Source organism: Chrysemys picta, chromosome 5 (assembly GCF_011386835.1).
Source record: "Chrysemys picta bellii isolate R12L10 chromosome 5, ASM1138683v2, whole genome shotgun sequence".
Classification (NCBI taxonomy): domain Eukaryota; kingdom Metazoa; phylum Chordata; order Testudines; family Emydidae; genus Chrysemys; species Chrysemys picta.
In genome coordinates this window covers 121,619,566-121,641,920 of record NC_088795.1, presented here as the reverse complement: position 1 = coordinate 121,641,920, position 22,355 = coordinate 121,619,566, and the positions used below count along the sequence as shown (strand labels likewise).

The window sequence follows — 22,355 nt, the reverse complement described above, 5'->3', positions numbered from 1 at the left end:
TCATTCTTCTGCACTAAGAATTATATAATGACTTCATTGACACACGATAAAGCTTACATTTATTTAGCAAGGGCTCTTTCTGACGTATAGAGACAAACGTTGCTATCTTGTAGCTCAAAGCAACCTCAAAACAGCTTTAAAATAAATCCAGTTATACTACAGCTGTAATATTATTATGCAGTATCAATCCTTGGCTGCTGACATTTATGTAATGAATTGTGCTACAACCGCTTGGCTAGATGGCACTCAAGAGGCAAAGCTACGCAGTACTTTGTCACGCAGAACACCGAGAAAACTTGAGTTTGTTGGATGTGTACAAAGAATCCCGTCAAAAGTAAAACCCGTCTGAGCTGACCTCGGTGAACTAAATCCCTTCTATAACTGCCATAGATCTGACCATTAATTACGCTTAAGCTGAAAATGATCAATAGCTCGAAAAGCATCTTGTTAAGCGATTAGTCCTGCAGATACTATTCCTCACAGTCTTAAAATCTCTTATAACTTTTTATATGCCTGGCTATAAAATATTCATGCGAATCAATACTGGATAAATCTCATATGTGCGTTGGCTCTAGCGTCGAACAATTATATTTCGATTGATTTTTTTTCTTTTATACTGCATTATCTTTGACTAGATTGTCTCTTTTCTCTCTGTAAACATGCAGGCCATGGGGGCTGCGTACATGCTCCAGCTCGACATCGATTCGAGAAAGGCATTTCAAATGTACTTGGAATAGTGCGAGCCACTTGAAATTGGATACGCGAATCTTTATTTCACTTGCCTTCCAATTCAAAAGTTTAACATGGTGTTCAGGGCAGACATATAAATACTTTACTTCCCTCCATATAACAATTCTGGGCTCCTCCCCCTCCCTCTGCCTTCACTGACAATGCATTTTAATTTCGGTATGAGGAAAATATTGTGCGATTATGAAACTCCTATAGGGTATCCGCAGTGTTAAGCTTTTTTTCTTGTCGAATTGGTTGGAATGGGGGAGAGGGAGGGATGGTGTCTCCTATCAAACGTTAATTGATTTATTAGGGAACCCCCTAGTAGATTTAAACTCATTCATCATCTCCTGTCTACAAAGGATTCCAGGAAGGAGAATTAGTCGATGGCTTTGAACTTCCCGCAGATTGGAAAAAAAAATGCTTAGAATGGGGATTGAGATTTTTTTAAAAGAATGGCCCGATTCTGCATTTCTTGTGTCCCCCAAATGCCTATTAACTCGAATAGTTTGATGGCACTTGACACCTCTCCTATAGTTTCGAAAACGTCCCATAGAATTATATATTTATATAATAACTATTGTGCTTTGGTCATTGTATTCCCACGTTTATGGGACCCCAAACATATTTTTGTGCACCCAATGAAACTAAGAATTCGAAACCTTTCGCCTTTGTTTTATTCCGGTCTCTTCTCCCTCCCTTCAGAAAAGGGAACCTCGTGGTTGTCTTTGCTTTCCCAGAATATTTCTGATGTAGTGCATGTTCTAGGAAAGGAAAAAGTTTGCACTAGGGAGACACAAGAGATGATGCTGTGTCTGATGGGGAGAGAAGTCTGTCTGTCGATCTTCATTTTTCTTGCTATAGAAAGACTTGCGGTTGTAACCAAATTTCTATTTTACTATTGGAAAGAGCTCTTTTTAACTACCTAAAGTCACTCAGATCACATTCATAAATATTTCAAACAAAAAGCGTTGTTATTTACTTTCAAGTTTTTGACCAATCTAACTACAGGACTGCATTTTGGGAATCTCACTCGAAGATGTGAAGAGAATTCCAGGTTTTTGGACTATGCATTGTTTTTTATTGAGTTGTCATTTACGAATAACAGTGAACTTTTCCTTTCTTGGCCTATTTTACTGCAAAATGTATAAAAATACTTAATACCAAGGAGAAAAAAAATGAAGACGGTTACTTCAGAAAGGATATCTAGTTTCTAATGAAATTTGATTGTGAATACTTCTTAGATTTAGTGTAGGAGATTATGGTTGTGCCAGAGAAGTACAATGTACGTGAGGTGATTTTTGTAATGCTTTCCCAGGAAATTCCAGGATTTAGTTAAAATTATTAGCTACTGAAAATAATTACCAAATAGGAATTTGAGAGATTGTATTTTAATGTGCAGAAAGTATTCACGTTCCCCTCTTCAAATACAGTCCATTTAAGAAATCGTTAGAGAGGTACAGACCTGAAGAGAGGCAGCTTTGACAATAAAATAAAATAAAAATAAAATATAGACGTAACCCCCCTCCCAAAATAAATAAACACCCAACACTCCCAATATAACAAGTAGTTGCTTTTAATAGAAAAGATTGTACATCCTCTGGAGAGGAGCAACAATCTTCTGGGTAATAGAAATTGAATTGCTGAGATGAATAGATTAGTTTTTTGATGTAAAACAATAATGATTTAATAGGGAGTAATACATCCCCATTTGAACAGGAGAAGCTGTATAAGTAAAAAGCTTGAGGGCTGACAGCAGCAGAAATCACAACTTCTGAAAGCAGATCCTCAGGTTACTTCTTGTGCCCTGCTTACAGCTTGCAGAAAACGTGAGTTTAACCTAAATAACCGTGGTGTAAGTTTTAATCAACAATTCTACACAGGAAAATTCTACACAGTTTTCACATTATTGGTCTGGAAGACCGTTTGACTATGGCAAGAGTAACCACAGGTCCACCTAATTCCCCAAGTCCTAGACACGAATGTATAAGAAAATGTATCCAGACAAATACTTCAAGTGACCTTTCGCAACACAGCTTTAGAAATAGTGTCTCGATAATCTAACTTTCTTCTATAGGCAGTTTCCTTGCAGAGAATTCTCTCTCTCTCTCTCTCTCTCTCTCTCTCTCTCTCTCTCTCTCTCTCACACACACACACACACACACACACACAAAATTTGAAGTTAAAATGGGGATTTTGGTTTAAGAGCTGTAGGGTTTGTCTCATAGCTTGGTATCCTCTAGCTTCTGGATTCAAAAGAGGATCCCATCCCTTTGGGAATTCCGAGGATCTATATTTCTTTTGTTGCCAGTGAGTCATTGGACTGCCTGCATGGGCAACCGGGGCGGTCAGACACTGTATTCAACATGTCAATGGAATAAACTAGTTTCTGAACAGCAGCCAGCTTGGGATGTGAGGGAGAGGTAGGAATACAAACGTACACTGAAACGGTGCTATCATATCATTGTCTAGCTCTTGTTCACCTTTGGTAGCTCAGAGCGGTAGCAGAACCTTCACTGATAATTCAGGGCACGATCCTGCTCCCATTGAAATCAATGGTAAAACTCCCATTGATTTAAATGGGTGCAGGATCGGGCCACTTATTGTAAGGTATACATACTCTTGTTTAGATACATTTTTAAAATAAAGCAAAAAAAAAAAAACACATTGCCGCTTTGCTTTTCATTTAGCTTGAAGTTTATGAATGGTCAACAGGTCGTTAGATCATTATATTTCTGTTTCCTTTGCTGACGTACTTGAAGGTTTAACCTTTACCTGAGTGTAAAATAGGTGACACTAGCTAAAAGTTATTTACCCTTCTTGAAATTCACCCAATTTCCTTCTTGCTTTCTGTTCTCTCAAATTGTTTTCGTTCTTTAAATAAGATATTGAAATAATACTCAGAAGCTCAATAATTCTCTCTCCCCCCTCCCCAGTACACTTGAAATGTTTTCTAGGGTAAACAGACCTAGCTGACTATAATGTCATTAGAAAATTCTTCTGCGGCAGGGACTGTGACTGATAAATGAACATGAGGGAAAAAAACAATCTAAATTTGAATCAAAGTGGGAAGAGTCCTCGCGAGGCGAAGTTTTCTTCACTCATATTGAAATTCACTGATTATCCCCCCTTCTCTTAAAATGTCTTACCACTAATAAAACTACTATCTTCTCTCCACTCCCCCGTCCCCTCCATGCTATTTTCTTTAATGGTTCATCTCCCGTTCTTCCCACCAAACTGCACAGGAGATGTCGAATCAGATGCAAGGCGAATAAGGCAGGTTAACAGAAGATTGGCACTTTGCGCCTGGTGGAAAATGTACAGTGCTCTGGCAGACGAAAGCATTAAAATCTTGTATCTATGTATAAAGTGAAGTTAATTGTCATGAAAATGTCTTAACCCCGCTCTTTCTAAGAACCATCGTAGCCTTTAAAGATGAAGGAAGTTTTAAGATGCCCCTAATTTAGCTTATGGTACCTATGGCCCCTGGGTATTGAAGAGCCTGTCTGCAGTTCTATTATCAGCCCTTATTCAGGGGGTTCGAATTTGCCCTCAGCATCTTTTCGTGGTTGAAACACTGAGTATCAGAGAAGAAGGGCCTCTTTAAACACTCAACCAATTATGGAGAAGTGCACACACACAAAATAAAATAAAAAGTACGCTTTCTGTCTTAACGGGACAAATTGTCTTGAACAATTTAGACAACTGTTAAAAGCAGCAATGTTGAAGGGCCCTGTTGTGGAAAAATCCTTAAGGAATAACAAACAGGCCCTTTCCCAAGACACCCGCCCTCCTACCCTTCCACTGCACACCACTCCCCACCCAACACACAGCCCTCCACAGCATACAAAACATCCACCCACAACACGTCCTCCCTCCACAACACACCCACACCCCTCCACAATACACCCACTATCCTTCCACAATTCCCCCTCCATAACACAACACACACCACCTCCACAACACACAAACACCCCCTCGCTTTCACAGCATACATACACACACCTCTGCCCTCCCCACACCGCGGACACTCCTCCACCACACACACAAAGCCCTCCGCAACCCACACATGCACACATAAACGGCGCAAAATAGTGAAGTTTAAGTATGAATGGGTTATCGATCTGGAATATGAAATCTCTAATCACAACCACTAACATCTCCAAATGTCCTTATGAATGAATGAGAAAATATGCTGTATGCATTAATATCCCCCTTAAGTATACAGAAGGGCACAAACACTGTCTAAATCTCTTATAAGTCACATATCAAACACCTTATTACACGAGACTTTTGCTTTTTGTCCTTAAAAATAGACTCTCTCAATCTGCAGACATCTCTGAGGACTTTTTGGTAAACTGAAGCCCCCAACCCCCTTGGGCAGCAAATGAGAAGGTCTCTGTGGTTGCACTTTCCAGTCAAGAATATGTGGAGAAATCCTATATATTAGGCCTGATGTTTTGCAGGTGTAAAGGGGAAGGAGACTCATGAGAAGAGGAAAATCACTCCAGTCACTTCAAAGGAGCTACTCCCGATTTACTTCTGTGGGAGGTAAATCAGGCCAACTCTTCCCCCCTTATTTCCCTGCATCTCATCTCTCTGGTATGTATTAAAATCATAAGTTTATATTGATTGTGCATACGGGCTCCAATCATAGATCTAGGCTCCACTATGCTACTGACAAATACCAAAAACATAGTCCCTGCCCCAGCTAGTTTACATTTACTGAGACTGAATATTCTGAGAGTGTTTGGTGGCTATTGGTATTTTGCTTTCTCTTCTCTCCTCCTCTCACCTTCTCCCCTTTGCCCCCTGCTCTTCTCACTTAAATCCTTGCCCTTTATTTTCATTTTACACCCTGATCTCCATCCCATTCTCTGCATGAATTCCTCCTACACCTCTTCTTCCTCTACATCCATTCTATCTTGTTTTCATTATTAACCACTTTCCCTCCTTCACTCTCTGTGGCTACCCTAACCCCTATCCCAACTCTTTCATTTCCCCCAAATTTCCCCTGCCTGCCTTGTATATCTTTCTTTCACTTAGACTCTCCCCACATAGCCTTTTGTCTTTCTCTATGATATTCCCATAACTTTGCCATCCGCTGTATCCTTCCTGTACCAACCTTCCCCCTTCTGATTTACTCTACCCATGTCACCTTCCTTCACTATCTGTCTCCTCTACCTTCCCTGAGCCCCATTCCTGGCTGCTGGTGCTGCTTCTGCTTCCTCTTTGTATTACGGTAGCACTTCGGAGCCCTACTCAAGGACACTGTACAAAGAGAAACCAAAAAAAACCTGCCTCTGCCACAGGGAACTTACAATTTAAGACAAGAGACCACAGATGAATACAGTCAGATGGAGAGGGGGAGGGGAGTACAAGGCAACAATGGGATCGGTGATATTGGTCAGCATGATAAGCATTTGACCAGTATCTGCTTATCACACCAGCAGCCTAACCATTGTCAAGTTTTTTTTTGTAGACATCATGGACAAGGAGAGTTTTAAGGGTGTGTGTGTGTGTGTGTGTGTGTGTATTGTGTGTGTGTGAAAGGAGGATAACCTTAATTTTGTGGATTGTTTACAGGGAGCTCCTCCCAAGCGTTACCAGCAGCATGGGAGCAAATATGAAGATAATTGTTTGAAATTGTAACAAATGGACAAAGTGGCAACATAGGTTGGATGTAGGAGCTGATAACTCAATAGTAAATGCGAGATGATAGGACAGACATAGGGGCCTTGAAAGTGAATACAAGTAGCTGAAGTCTGATGTGATAGAGAAGGGGGTGCTAGTAGTGGAGGGATTCGAAGAGAGGGATGACATGATCAAAGAGATTGGCCAGGAAAACATCTTTGTGCAGCATTCTGAATGGATATGAATGGGGCAAGGAAAGTCACATTGCCCACCTGCCTTACAGTGGGGCAAGGCCAAAGAGAAGGATGAGATCTGTAATGGTGAGAGCCTGGACAGGTGTTTGGATGGATAGGAACGGTGGATGTGGATGGATAGGAACGGTGCTGTTTTACAGATGTTATGCAGAAAAAATCCGAGAGGTTTAGATGTAACCTGGATATAAGGAATTAAAGACAGGTTCTCGTCCAAGATGTTCTCCACGACCATTGAAAGTAGGGCTTCATGTGCAGCAAAGCCGATTTAGGTTAGATCAGGGTTCTCAAACTGTGGATTGTGACCCCTCAGGGGGTTGCGAGATTATTACATGGGTGGGTCACCAGCTGTCAGCCTCGACCCCAAAACTCCCCTTCACTTCCAGCATTTATAATAGTGCTAAATGTAAAAAGGTGTTTTTAATTTATAAGGGGGGAGGGGAAGGCCGGGGGAAGGCCACACTCAGAGGCCGGCTGTGTGAAAGGGGTCACCAATACAAAACCTTGAGAATTACTGGGTTAGATATTAGGAAAAACTTTCTAATGATAAGTTATAATGATAAGCTTACAATTTCACCACCCACTTCAAAGGGAAGGTCGGGATATTTCCCTGTCTCTGGTAGATTTCACCCATCCCTGCATCTTGCTAATCCATGGTTGCCAGAAATGGCTGGTCACAGCAGTAAGTAAAAATGTCCCAGAAGAGCCCGTTGAAGGTCTCTACCCTCACACCCATTGCACGGGCCCTCTTCGCCTCTCTCCCAATCTCTCATCTTCCTCATTACTCCTCCAGGATCCTTCTCGGTCTCCCTCCCTTTTCCCCTCCTGGTCCCTCCTTCAGATCCCTCCCCCCGCTCCCCACCCTTGTTTCCCGTTGATCCTCCCCTTTCCTACTGTCTCGCTCCTGATTCCCTTCTTTTTTCTCCTCCTCCACCTCCCCTTCCCTCATCCCCCTTTCCATCTCCCACAGTCTCCTACTCCTCCCTTTCTCTCTCCCTCTAGCCATTCCTCTCTCTGTTCTCGCCTTCTTTCTTTCTCCCTGTCTCTCCTCCTTTCTCCCGTTTCTCTCCCCACATTTCTCCCCCCTCCCTCTCCTCTCCCGTTGCCGGCCCCTCCCTCCGTCCCTCCGCAGCCAATCAGTACAGCTCCTCCTGGCAGCCGCCCGGCCGGCGGTTCAGCGCCGCCGCGGCTCCGGCCAGGCCCGCGGGATGGTGCAGCCGGCGGGGAGTCGGAGGCGCAGAGACAGGCAGGAGCCGGGCAGCCGCGCGTCCCGCTCCGTCCCCCATGGCGGGGCTGCCGCTGGGCCGCGAGAGCCGCCGGAGGGTGAGCCCGGGCGCGGAGCCGCCCCCCGCCTGCCTGGCGTTCGCCATTGACAGCATCTTGAAGCGCAAGTCTCGCGGCGGCGCGGACTCGGCCAGGAGCCCCAGACTGCGGCGGGAGCCGGGCAGAGCCCGCTGCTCCCGGCTGGACCCAGAGGAGCAGGAGGAGGGGCCTTTGGAACAGCAGCCCCGTAAACGCTACAGAAACCCGGGTATAGAGACTGGAGCCTCTGGCTGTATCTTTGACATGCACAGCTAGACACGGCACACACAAACACACACTGCACCTCCACCACACGCTGCACCCTCACCCCACCTACTGCACACAGCACCACACAAACAAACACACACTGCACTCCCACCCCACCTACTGCACACAGTCAGCACCACACACACACTGCACCTCCACCACACACTGCACCCTCACCCCACCTACTGCACACAGCACCACACAAACACACACTGCACCCCACCCCACCTACTGCACACAGCACCACACAAACAAACACACACTGCACCCCCACCCCACCTACTGCACACAGTCAGCACCACACACACACTGCACCTCCACCACACACTGCACCCTCACCCCACCTACTGCACACAGCACCACACAAACAAACACACACTGCACCCCCACCCCACCTACTGCACACAGTCAGCACCACACACACACTGCACCTCCACCACACACTGCACCCTCACCCCACCTACTGCACACAGCACCACACAAACAAACACACACTGCACCCCCCACCCCACCTACTGCACACAGTCAGCACCACACACACTGCACCTCCACCCCACCTACTGCACACACCACCACACACAAACGCACTGTGCCCCCATCACACCGTCTGCACACATGCCACCACATACTGCACAACCAAACACACTGCACTCCCACCCCACCTACTGCGCACACATCACCACCTACTGCACACATCCCTATATACACTGCATACTCCTACTGCATACACTGCACCCCCCACCTCCACACACTGCAAACACCCCCCACCTACTGCATCCATATCCCTGAACACACTGCACACACCCCTGCACACTGCCACACAATGCACATCTGCATGTCCCCCCCTACACAAACTGCGCACACATCATTCACCTTTGCTGCATCACACCTATACACACAGACATACTGTATACCCACACCTACTGCATTATCCACACTGCACACACTCGCCTACACAAATACACTGCGCACACACTGTACATTCACCCACCCACCTACAGCATTCATATTGCACGGTGCATTCATGTACAGCCAGGGACTTGGATGCCATGGGGACGAGTGTGGGCTGGGTGGCTGCATAGATACCTCACTCACACTGCACACACCTGGTTCTCCTGTTACACTTCGCCATGGTGATGAATGCGGGATAGATAACTATCCCTCCCCGCGTCCCCTCAGTCTTTCAGGCTGTTTATACCGGGTACCCTACCCCACTCTTGCCGCCTTATGGCCCTGTCCTAAACCCTGGGGCACCTAATTTCTCTTCTACGGTTCCCCATCCCTTGAGGTGCCCCTGGATCCCTCATGGGAAGCTCTTCGCCCTCTCTCCTTCCTCGGGGGTCCCCCTGGGGGTTGCTGCTAGACACCCCGGACTGCTAGACTCGCCCTCAGCAGTTCCCGCTGCCCATCGGGCTCCGAGCCGGAGGCGTGGGGGTGCGCGGCGCGGGCTATTGCTGCGGCGGGGAGGGCTGATGTTGTGCTTTGCCACTGCAGGAAAGGAGACCTGCCGGATGGCAGCGGACCGGGCTGCAGGACTGGGCCTCAGGCCCGGCGGCGAAGCAGGAGGAGGAGCGGGCTCCCCCCTGCCTGAGGAATTGCCCCGCGGCCCCGACCCCTCGCACCTGGAAGGAGGAGCCGCCGGGGCCCACGGGAGCTGCAGCAAGAAAAGCAGCAAGCTACTGGCGGGGGCCAGCAAGAAGAAGACCCGCACCATCTTCTCCAAGAGCCAGGTCTTCCAGCTGGAGTCCGCCTTCGACACGAAGCGCTACCTGAGCAGCGCCGAGCGAGCCGGCCTGGCCAGCGCCCTGCAGCTCTCCGAGACCCAGGTGAAGATCTGGTTCCAGAACCGCCGCAATAAGCTCAAGAGACAAATGTCTGCGGACCTGGAGGGCCCCGCTCCGGGCCAGGCAGAGCCGCCTGGGGAACTGCTACCCCAGGGGGCGGCAGCTGCGGCTTCGCTCGCCTTCCCGACCCTGTACAAAGACAGCACTTTCCTCCGTCGTTGTTTACTGCCGCTGTCCTTCCCCCTGCTCTATCCGGGCAGCACCGTCCCGTACCTGTGTTTCCCAAATCCGGGCAAATATTTCAGCCTTTTGGATGGGGATGTATAACCTCCCTCCCATCCTGCTGCGCCCCCCCGCACCTTTCCGCCCTCCACGTCTGCAGCCGAACGGCCTTGTTCCAGTTAGCGGCTGATGAAGTCGGCATGTTCCGCTCTACGCACAGCTTGTCAATAGGATCCCTTCACCCCGCTCTCTGGTGTGTCTTCCTGCACTTGTTTCAGCCCGTAACTTATTAAAAGGACGCGACAAAAACAAAGTCCAATGGAAAGCTACTGCTTTTAACCAGGGATCCATTTAACTTGGAACCCTGCATGTTCCCAGTATCCGTCTTTCTCCCACACCGGGCACCTGCGAAGGGGGTGGATAACCCCCTTGCTCTAGCAACCCTTAATAAAAGAGAAACGCTGTCGTTTGATTAGTTCAAATGTTATCCAAACATATGCAAACACTCATACTACTAGACGATTAAAAATATAAATCCAAGCAACCATTAGTTGTGGCTGATCACAAGCTGGCTCTCTCTTTCAGGTGAAAGGCGAATTTGTCTCCAAAATATTGTTAAAGTTTCAAAGGGTATTTTTACAAAGGTCTTGTTTACAATTCCCATTTTCTTGTTAGTAGAGATCCAGTTGTTGAGAACCAAAGAAAATGGGACATTAATTCTGGAGACCATTCATTTGCTATATAGATCTATGTCTCAGTAGCAAATGCTATGTCCTGAATCTCTCTCATGTGGTTGAGGCTGTGAGTACAATAAACCTCTACGCCTTTCCTAAAGCACTAGGCCTGGTTATTTTCTTCTATACCTGAGAATTCTACTACTGTAAATTCTCGAAAACTAGGTATTTCCTAACACTATTAAGTTGTTGACATTTTGACTAAATTCTGGTTCTTGGGGTTTTAAACTGGCTCTTCCAGCGTCTCCAAGAAAAATCAAGCCCCCGGTCACATTTTTGTATTGGGCCCTCAGAAATGTGGGACATTTTTATCTGCTATACTAGAATAATGAAACAATATTTTTTATAGATTTCTAAACGGAATTGTCATATATTGGTTTCAAGCTTCTACTATATAAAAGGGTGGAAAATAAATCTTTTCTGTCAGAAACATAAAATGCATGCCTTTTCAATACAGTTAATGTTAAGCAGTGTAAAAATAATATTTCTTAGCGCATGTCTGATGGATTTTTTTAAAATAAAGGTTTGAGGAAATACGTTTGTGGTATTATTAAAATTCACTTCTTCCTCTGCACTAAATGCCATCAGTGATTCAGGACTTTGTCCTTTATAAAGACTATATGATTTGATAGTTGAACTTTTAATTAAATTATTAGGGAAATTAGACAGCAACTATTATTAGATCTATATTTTAGTTACAAACCTCAACCAGGCAAAGACCTTAAATATGTGCTCAATTATGGCAAATAGCACTGAAAGAAAAATGTTTAAAAACCCAGAAAGACAGTTTTCCAAACCTGTTGAAATGAACGTTCAAAGATAAGAGGGAAACAGCTAGGTGAAATTGACAAGTGCATCGTGATGCTGCGGCTGTTGACAAATGAAGTGCAGGAGAAAACTTTTTTTTTTAAATATTATTTTTAGCAAAGCGCCGTCTTTTCTTCCTTTTTCCTCTTCATTCCTCTCTGGTCAGTTAGTAAATGCACTAGATAAGTGTCTGCGTAATTACGTGCCCCAGCCCGAGTGTGAAATGTAAGCAGTGGGTTGTGATGAAAGAACCCGACGCAAGAAAGAAGGGAGGGTTAAGACTGTAATTGGAAGAAAGTCCCGTGTGGAACTTTTTTTTGTTTGTTTTGTTTTTCAAACCAAGAAATTCTATTAAAAGAAATATCGTTTGGTTGAATACAGCGCCAAAGAAGTTGCTAAGTAAACACTTGATCAAATGAATGCTTGACCGTAAGATCACAGCTTTGCTTAGTGGCTATGGAGCTGAGCCATGTTTCTGGCTTAATAAAATGGGAACATTGTTTGACCCTTCAAACTGTATTGCCAATCTTGAATTCTCTCACAGACGCCAAGTCCTGGAAGGCCTCTATCTTAGATCATTATAATAGGAATAAACCACGATCCAAGAACTATACAAAGACTACACTGTAAATAGTAATTTATATATTATTAAACATAACGCATACGAACCAGTTCTGTTGATTGTATCTTCCTTGTTTCTTTACACTGCACCAAAAGTTCTCTCTCTCTACGTTCACAGTTCAATTGCGGGGCACAAAAATTATGGCTGGGGCTTCAAGGGACCACCCTCTTTTTTCATTCTCTGTGTGTATTTGGCTGAATAAATTAAGGATTTTTTTTGAACTCTCAAATCTCCCCATATCTGGAGAGATTTGGCGATGGGTGTTTAAAGAAGTGATGATGCCTTTAGTTATAAGGATAATTTGATACTGTGCAACTATCTAGCCTATTTATTTACGTGACAGATGATCTGTTCAGTGTGCGAAGCCCGTGCGGGGAATATCTCAGCTTTTCCATTGTTAATTTAATAGCTACGCAAAATACAGCATTTATTACCATGGAATTACTATGGTACCAAGCGGCAGCTTAATAGGACTCCACCATCCTTTCCCGAGGTCACAGCAATGGTATTTTCATCAGACGGAAAGGGTATAAATGGAAGTAAAATTGAGTTTAATAACTTCACCCATTCACAGTATTGATACAACAAATGTCTTTGAAACAGATAAAGGCAATACATTAAAACCATCCTTTCAGATAATTAAGACCCATTTATTCCAAGGTTATTATTAAACCAGTTATTATGCAAGGGTCGGATTCTACTCTCTATTACACCGGTGTGAATCTGGAATAACTACTGTTTTCAGTGGAGTTACTCTGGATTCACATCAGTAACTGTATAAAAATCTCACCCAATATTATTAAAGGAATATATTTTATATATGAAAAGGAGACTTAACACAGACCTTCAGTGTAATGTAGGTCCTATGTTAGGTCCAAAATTGTGCAGCTTTCTTATGAGCTTATTCCAAAGTTACTGAATTCCATAAAGAGCTAGTACTAGGATCAATAGTCGACTAAAACACCTAAGCAGTTGAAATAGTATTTTTCATAATTATTATTCAAACTATAACTGCAGTTATTTGGATCAATGGAAAAATACTGTTACATATAATATGCTATTGAATATAATACACCCAGTCCTCCACTTGCAAGGTGTTTTTCTACATTAAGTTATTTTAATTAAGAGATAACCAAGTATAGGATAGAACAAAAGGTGTGATTCACAAATAAAATCTAACTTTTTAAAATTTACGCTGAATGCAACTGAGCTTCCTTCTGATTTTAAACTAATTATATTTGTAAGTGAAAATGGTTAGTTACCCTGTGTTAAGGAAGTCGCTATTCTTTTAAAATATAAGTAAAATCTGTAAGTAAAGAAAGAAAAAATTACCTTCATCACTGACATAAATGCTACCCTAATCAATAATCTGATCCACATTCAACAGAGAGAAGCTAGAATACTACCAGCCTTAAAGAAACTAATCTCTCAAGCATTCCAATGCCTGATCCCACAGCACAATTGGGTCCTAAGAAAGGAGTGTCTGTTATTTTTGTTGGTGATTTGAAAATCCAGGAAAATTTTCAGAGTTTTACTATTTTGGATAATTAGCTACTATTCTAGATGAGAGAGGAAAGCCACCTCCTGCCCAATATGAAATAAATGAGGCTTGTCTATTGGGGGGACATCCAGGAAAGTTAATCCAAATTAACTAAAGGTGTGAGTTGGAAGTGGATTAGTTAAACTGCATTAAACCCCTGCATGGATACCTTCATTGAGAATTAAAGTGGCTTTAATTCAGTTTATCTTAAATCACTTCCAAAGTGAATTAAATTAAGCCAAATAAAGGCCATCTGAATAACAGCATCCATACAGGGTTTTAAGGTGATTCAATTAATCCACTTCATACCTTTAGTTAATTCAGATTAATTTTCCTGGATGTCCCCATGTAGACGAACCCTAAAAACAAACAAAATTCCCCCCCCCCAACGTATCACAGTTGACTAGTGGCTGCAACTGGGATTTGAAAGTTTGCTGCCAAAGTTTATCACACACAAAGGAATGACCCCAGGGTCTTAGTTGATGGGTCAGTTTCAAATCTGTGGTTAGAAGAGATCATCTGCTTCCACAGAGAGGTACTACAAAGGCTACAGCAGCACAAGCACAGCACTACTACAGTAGTGTGAATCCTTGCTACAGCACAGAAAGGGTTTTTCCATCACTGTAACAAATCCACCTGCTCCAGAGACAGTAGTTAGGATGATGGAAGAATTCTCCCATCAGCTTGGCAGAGTCTACAGCGAGAGTGTAAGGCATTGGACTCACCCCTGCGGCACCTCCTGCTGGTTGTCTCTGGAAATTAGCTCATTTTTCAGCCAGGAGCGCCCTCTGCAGGCCGGTGATCCACCTTACCTCACGCTGGCCCTATGTCCCTCCCAGAACCCCAGTGTCCCTTCACTGGGTTTCTGCCCCCCTTGCAAAGCCCCTCAGTCTCAGGGTCTCCCCCCCCCCGGGGAACCCCCACCCACTAACCCCACCTCACTTCAGTGTACGGCTACTGCCAGTCACCATCTAGCCCCACTCCCTGGGGCAGACTGCAGTATATGCTCAACTCATCACAGGCAAGCTTGGGCTGGACCTGCTGCCTCTCTCTATAGCTGAGCTGCCCCTCTGCAGCCCCGGTACCGGTCTTAGGCCCTCAGCTAGGCTCACAGCCTGGGGGTTTTTCAGGTTGGAGCTCCCCAGCTCCTCTAGCCTTCCCCCCAGCCCTGCTCAGCTCCCTTGCAGCCAGGCCTTTCTCTCTCTCTACAACTCAAGCCTTTATAGGGCCAGCTGGGTCCTGATTGGGGCATGGCCCCTGCTGAGCCTGCTTCCCACTCAGCCTGGGCTGTTCTCCCAGCCCTCCAGCCCTCTCCCCAGGCTGGTTTTAACCCTGTCAGGGCTGGAGTGGGTAACCACCCTGCTACAGGGGGTTACATCTACCTTATGGCACGGGGTGTGATGTTTTTCTACGTTTTAGGTGCAGACCAGGCCCAAGGGAATTCTTTATAATATACTTCCCCGTAACAAAAACAACATGTACATTTTGTACTACTGCCTATTATTTGTATTAGGATAGTACCTGGAGGCCCTAAATGAGACTGGACTTCATTGTAGTAGGTGCCTTAAATACACATAATAAGCAAAAGTTCCTGCCCAGAAAATCTTACAATCTATAGACAAGTTTTATATTGTGTTGCTGTAGCCATGTCAGTCCAAGGATATTAGAGAGACAAGGTGGGTGAGGTAATATCTTTTATTGGACCAACTTCTATTGGTGAGAGAGATGAGCTTTTGAGCTTACACAGAGCAGACCTCACGGTGTAAACTGAGAATAAATCACCTGCGTTACATTGGCTTAAAATGGGTGTAAATGAGATCAGCACCAGGTCTAATGGTTTTTAGTAGCAATTTTTCCTGGTCAGGGGATTTCAGGATGGGCCCTTAGTCTTGAGGCAAAGAGAATGAGCAAATTATTTATTTTGGATTGGACTGGATGGACAGTGGCCTTATCTGGCCACCGAAGGGAGTGAATAAAGACTTCTCCACCCCTGTATAAGGGCTGTCCCAAACTGCAGCCTCTACACTCAAGAGTGGCTGGCTGCTTCCCAGAGCTCCTGGGCATGCAGAAGCTATGCCCCCACTACCTGTATGGGATGCAGTTTACTAGCCCCTGTGTAGCTGACCAGCTGCATGGACTAGCACAGAGACATGGCCCTACCTCCTCTTCACTCCTCCTTGCCCCTGTTGGGGCCCATGTGCCCCTGGGGGAGTAAGGGGGGGAGCAGTCCCTGCACTCCTCTGGGTGCAGATGATGCAATTCTACCTGACCCTTACATGAGCAATGTTAGAAAGGGAAGGTGCTTACGTCCTTCCCCACTGCTATGCATGCTTGTAAGGGCTGGGCAGAATCTGGCCTAAAGTGAGAGCAATGGAGCTTCTTCTCAGAGAGGAGACAAGAGGCGAGGACTGTTCCTATGTATTTGTACAACGACTGACACAATAGGGCCCTGGACCTGCACGAGGACTCTCTGTGCTACCACACTTCTATAATAACTTCATGTTCTTCAATGGGGTTACCCCTGATTTATATCAGCATAAATAAGATCATAATCTGTTTTATACTCACATCAGCCTAAGTGAGAGGAGAATCCATTTCCTACTTTCAAGGTAAATGCCAGTTCACATCCAGCTAAATTGAAATAAATAAATGGAGATATACCTATCTCCTAGAACTGGAAGGGACCTTGAAAGGTCCTTGAGTCCAGCCCACTGCCTTCACTAGCAGGACCAAGTACTGATTTTTCCCCAGATCCCTAAGTGGCCCCCCCTCAAGGATTGAGCTCACAACCCTGGATTTAGTAGGCCAATGCTCAAACCACTGAGCTATCCCTCCCCCCAATCAAGTTTATGGTAAATAAAACAAATTCAGTACAGGGTTAATGCAGGAGTTGTTCAGACAAGGCCATAGTTTACCTAAACCTTTATATAAATCATTGATAGGCAGTCACTTTTAATATTGGGCCAGGGCCTTTGGTGGGGCAAATCAGCAGAGCTATGTAGAACATATTGCACAGTTTTGGTCATTTCATCTAAAAAAGGATATAACAGACACAGAAAAGGTGCAGGAAAGGGCAACCAAAATCATCGTGGGCTAGAAAGACTTTCTAATGGAGAGAGATTACAAAAATTAGGGGCCTTTTTCTGATTTCATTTATACTGGTGTAAATCCAGAGTAAATCCACAGGGGTCAATGGCATTACTCTACATTTATATTGATGTAACTGAGAGCATAATCTGGCCCAATGCCTTTGACAGATGATAGTTTTAAGATTCATTTCCCAGACTTTCAGGCATGATGATTCATTCTTTCCCTCCCCGCGTTTTTTAACCAAGCCTTTTGGAGGGGTGGTGGAAAAGGGTTTTTTCCAAGAATTCAGTGCAGGTCTGCATGCATGCAGGGGGTCTCACTGCATGGATCAGTTTGCAGGACCGAGTCCTTACTGTTTTTCTTATGCTTAATATACATAATCTAATAATAAGTCACATTAGTTTTGATGTGAAATAACAACTATATTGTGTAGCATAGTATTGAGCTTATCTACTATTTGATAATCACTGTAAACAGAAACTGCTTAAAATAGAAACATGATCATCTTATATTATACAAAAATAATCTACAGTTCTACAAGGGAGTTTATCTTGGGGGCCACTCACTGTTATGCCCACAGGGGACTGCTATTTAAAAAATGTCTCATAACAATAAGCTGTGGTCTACAAGAATATAGCTGACATATGTTATCTTCCCATGCAATTTTCCATGCCATATCACACTGGCCATAGTAACAGGCCATAGGAAAATGTGGCAACTGGAGATGACAATGCACTCTGGCATTCAGCAATGTGATCACATAATCTTCTGATAACATGGAAGATAATGTGTGTCACCACTGTATTCCCAACCAATCAATAACACGGATATCGTTCTTAATACAAAATTCAATGCAGCTCACTAAGTGTTATCAGCAACTTTGACAAAAATGGAACATGAAGGGAAGTCAGATGCACTAATAAAAAACATACGAAGACTTCAGCACAAACCCCCAGCTGTATCACAAAATCAAGTGAGGCTGGACTTATTGTTGTATTTGTGCAACGGAGAATAAACAATTGGAGAGACCTGGCAAATGTAGAATTCCAGTAAATATTGATTCGGAGTAACTGCAGAATCCTAGGAAGTGCAAAGCCAGGGAACAAGGCAGAGAGGCCACACACGAGAAAGGCCGAAAACATGGCCCAATCCTGCAGGCTGAGCACCCTCAGCTCCCACTGACTTTAAAGTTAAGGATGACTGGCAGGACTGGGCCAAGGGAGAAATAGCACCTTTGTTATCACCTATTTTCTCTTTCGCTATACTTTTTAGTACTCCCCTAACGGGAACTCCTCTGGGGCATTGCTGTGACCTGTGGTACTTGCCCATATAGGGGATTAAGCAGGCAAAAAAACCCCATGTAGCTGCCCTGTGTGGGCCACCTGCATCATGTGTTACAAAGAGAAGGGGAGAGCAACCTCTGTGGGGAGGGGAGCCCTGTTCCCTGCTGGTGATTGGGCAGGGGTGGAAAGTGGATGGAGTCCTAACTTTGCTCCCCAAGCATGCTGGCCAGTGCAGCTGAGCCAGCCTGGAGTGGGGGAGTGTCGGCTTCTCTTACTTGGGGCTCGCAGCAAAGCCACAGCATAGCCCTTGAGTAAGATTAGGGTCAGGATCAGTCCTTGATTAGGAATAAGACCCACACTCACTCCAGTTGAGACAAGCAATATCTACCCAAACAGGAGCAGCACTTCTACTGCACTCAGCCATGGTCAGCCACACCTTTAACCATGAACAGCACATGAAGTGATTATGGAAACCCCTTCTTACCCAGCAGATCTGCCTTGTGTGGGTACTCAGAGCTGTATCTGCTGACATCAGTGAGAAAACTAAAGTTTTTACTGTTTTATACACTAGTTAGCCCTGCAGAGCCAACTCAGCTAAGAGAGAGTGAGCTGGATTTTATAATCTAGTGGTTCAGACACTGGATTGGGGCTTCGGAGACCTAGATTCAGTTCCTAGCTCTGTCTGCTGGGTGACCTTGGCCAAATCATTTCTATCCACATGCCTCAGTTTCCCCATCTGTGAAACAGGGATAATGATACTGACCGCCTTGGTACAGCACTTTGTGGTCTAAAGATAAAAGTGCTGTTTAAGAGCTAGGTTTTATTATTGTGCATTACAAGGGGAAATTGTTTACTAAATTCCAGCCAGCTACACTCAGGTAAACCCATTGAAGAGAATGGGTTCCAAAGGTGTCATTGACCGCATAATCACTAGATGAAATTACCAAAAGGTAGGTGCACAACTGGTTGAAAGACCATACTCAAAGAATAGTTATCAATGGTTTACTGTCAAACTGGGAGGGTGTATATAGTGGGGTCCCACAGGGGTCAGGACTGGGTCCAGTACTATTCAATATTTTAATTAATGACTTAGATAATGGAGTGGAAAATATGCTTATAAAGTTTGCAGATGACACCAAGCTGGGAGGGGTTGCAAACACTTTGGAGTGCAGGATTAGAATTTAAAATGATCTTGACAAATTGGAGGACAGCTCTGAATTCTACAAGATGACATTCAATAAAGATAAGTGCAAAGTACTACACATAGGAAGGAAAAAAAATCAAAGGCATCACTACAAAAAAGGGAATAACTGGGTAGGGGGTTGTACTGCTGAAAAGAATCTAAATGTTATAGTGGATCATAAATTGAATATGAGTCAACAATGTGATGCAGTTGCTCAAAAGGCTAATATCATTCTGGAGTGTATTGACAGCAGTGTTGTATGTAAGGCATATGAGGTAACTGTCCCACACTGCTCGGCCCTTCTGAGGCCTCAGCTGGAGTACTGTGTCTAATTTAGATTAATTGCATGAATAAATAATTTACTATGCACTGCTTTTTCAGGTGATCTATTTATGTATATTTTTAAAAAAGAATGTTTTATGAGGTACCAAGCACATTTTGGGGCACTGAAAAATGATTAACAATAGGAATAAAGTCTATATAACAGTCTCTGAAATTACACACACACACAATTTATATAATGATTTCTGTTTTGTGTACCATCATCTATCCATCATCATAATCATCTTCACACATAATGTGTGAGAGACGATTTGGAGCTGTTATGGTACATCATCATGCAACTTCAATGTTTGCTTAGGGAGTCATTAATGTGCAGATTATAGCTGCAATATACTCTAACTGCACGATAGATGTTATGTGGTAGGATGTCCATGTGTATTTAAAGAGCGTTTAATTTGTGGATTTGTAACTAAATATCTGAATTCAGTCTGTGATATCAAATAGTCATTGCATGTGCTATACAGCTACTTTTCTAAGATACTGATCCTGAAATTTACAATGTGTGGGAGGACCCTGCTCCTCCATTGACTTCAGTGAGGCTCTGTGCAAGTGTCAGTGAGTTGTAAATTGCAGGATCAGTGCCAAGATATAATGAATGAGAACATGGCCATATAATTTAAAAAATAAATATGTTTAAAGTCATGCGCTTACAGCCTACAGTGTGCAACCTACAAAATTCCACTTTTAAAATGAAGCTATCCCTCTTTGTTAGATAAAATTTCAGTCTCAAATGAATGTATTTTCCTGAAAATAAGAAGTAGAGATTGGAAGTACAAAATCGTTTTAAAAATAAAATTAAAAATAACTCCCCGTTATTTAAAATATTTTATTACCCTTTATTAAGTCTTTCAAAAATGGAAGCCAAATCTTGCACTTACTCAATATTTAAATGGTTGTCTGCTTAAAAAGAGACACAGTAACTACAACTATCACTGTCAAAACTAACAGATGGTTGATATATTTAGGACATCAGTCTCCTTTATCATGTCACTCAACTCTGATCTAAATCAATAGAGAAAAGTCCCTAATATGTCTACTTGTCCCTTTATTGTGTAATCTTTTGACCTGGGTCAGATGTCAGGATCAATGGATTCTCATGTTTTCTGTTGGACTCATTAACTTCACAATATGTGACAAATCTGAAACATTACAAATGCAAAACTGCATCACTTTTAGGGAAATGTATAAATCTTTCCCCAATTTGATGCAAAGCCATGATTTTAAAATGTCAGCATTTCCAAAACTGCAATATTAATCTTTTTTCCCTTCCTTCTCTGAAGTAGTATTGTCAGATTTGATTAGATCACTACACCTTTAACAAACAAGCCTGGAAAATGAAGAGCACATATAACAAATCCAATAGGGCCCAATTCAAAGCTAACTAAGTCACAAGAAAGATTGCCCTGGACTTCAATGAGTTTTGGATCAGACCACTTCTGAGAGAGGATCTGATGATGCTCCTACCCTGTTTCCCCGAAAATAAGACAGTGTCTTATATTAATTTTTGCTCCCAAAGATGCGCTAGGTCTTATTTTCAGGGGATGTCTTATTTTTCAGAAATGAAAAATGCCTTATTATCGGTGGATGCCTTATTATCGGGGAGGTCTTATTATCGGGGGGATGCCTTATATTACAACGAGAGGCAAAACTGTAAGTAGGCCTTATTTTCGGAGGATGTCTTATTTTCGGGGAAACAGGGTAGTAAAGGCAGTGGCACAACACTGGTTGAATTCAATGGGAAAAGGATTGTCCCATGTTGTACAAGTGAGGTGTGTTATGACCAAAGACACCGGAAAACTGAAATAACATTTGGTAGAAAACTTGAAGCCCATACATCTTTCTGGAATATGTTGAAGATTCTTTACATGGTATTAGGTTTCAGAGTAGTAGCTGTGTTAGTCTGTATCAGCAAAAACAACGAGGAGTCCTTGTGGCACCTTAGAGACTAACAAATGTAATTGGGCATAAGCTTTCGTGGGCTAGAACCCACTTCATCAGATGCATGAAGTGGTATCCTGCTGTTAAGTGAATTATCTCGTTAGACTGACCTCACACTTGTTAAAGCAACATCCATCCTTTCATGTATTTATACCTGCTCCTGTATTTTCCACTTCATGCATCTGATGAAGTGGGTTCTAGCCCACGAAAGCTTATGCCACAAGGAGTAACTGATTTTCCATGATACTGGTTTTGCTTCTTGCTACAAGGCCCATAGAAATAAACTGATAATTTTGGCAGATTATTTTAAAGTTTTTTTTTACTAAAGTGCAAAAGTGGTAGTGGATAGAATTAAATATAAAATTCACAATACAAGTAGCAGTTACAGAATCCCTAGTATTCTCCCAGTATGATAGGGATGACACAGCTAGAATGTTTTTTCAACAAATTTGATGGCTCAGCTCCTTAACTGATGTCAATCAGCGTAGGTCCACTGACTTCACAAAGTCAAAGTAACACAAAGATTTAAAGCTCAGTGAAATGGGGATGGTGTCACCTCCTTAAATAAAATGTTAGTACTACAGGAGTTGCTCTAAGATAAGTTGTAGTGTATGTGCAATTCCAGTC

At 43.5% G+C, this 22,355-nt stretch overlaps 1 pseudogene; it reads left to right on the top strand.

The window, feature by feature from the left end:
- Positions 1-7,533: 7,533 nt before the first annotated feature.
- Positions 7,534-11,457, top strand: LOC101934292 (homeobox protein HMX2-like; annotated as a pseudogene).
- The last annotated feature ends 10,898 nt before the right edge of the window (positions 11,458-22,355 follow it).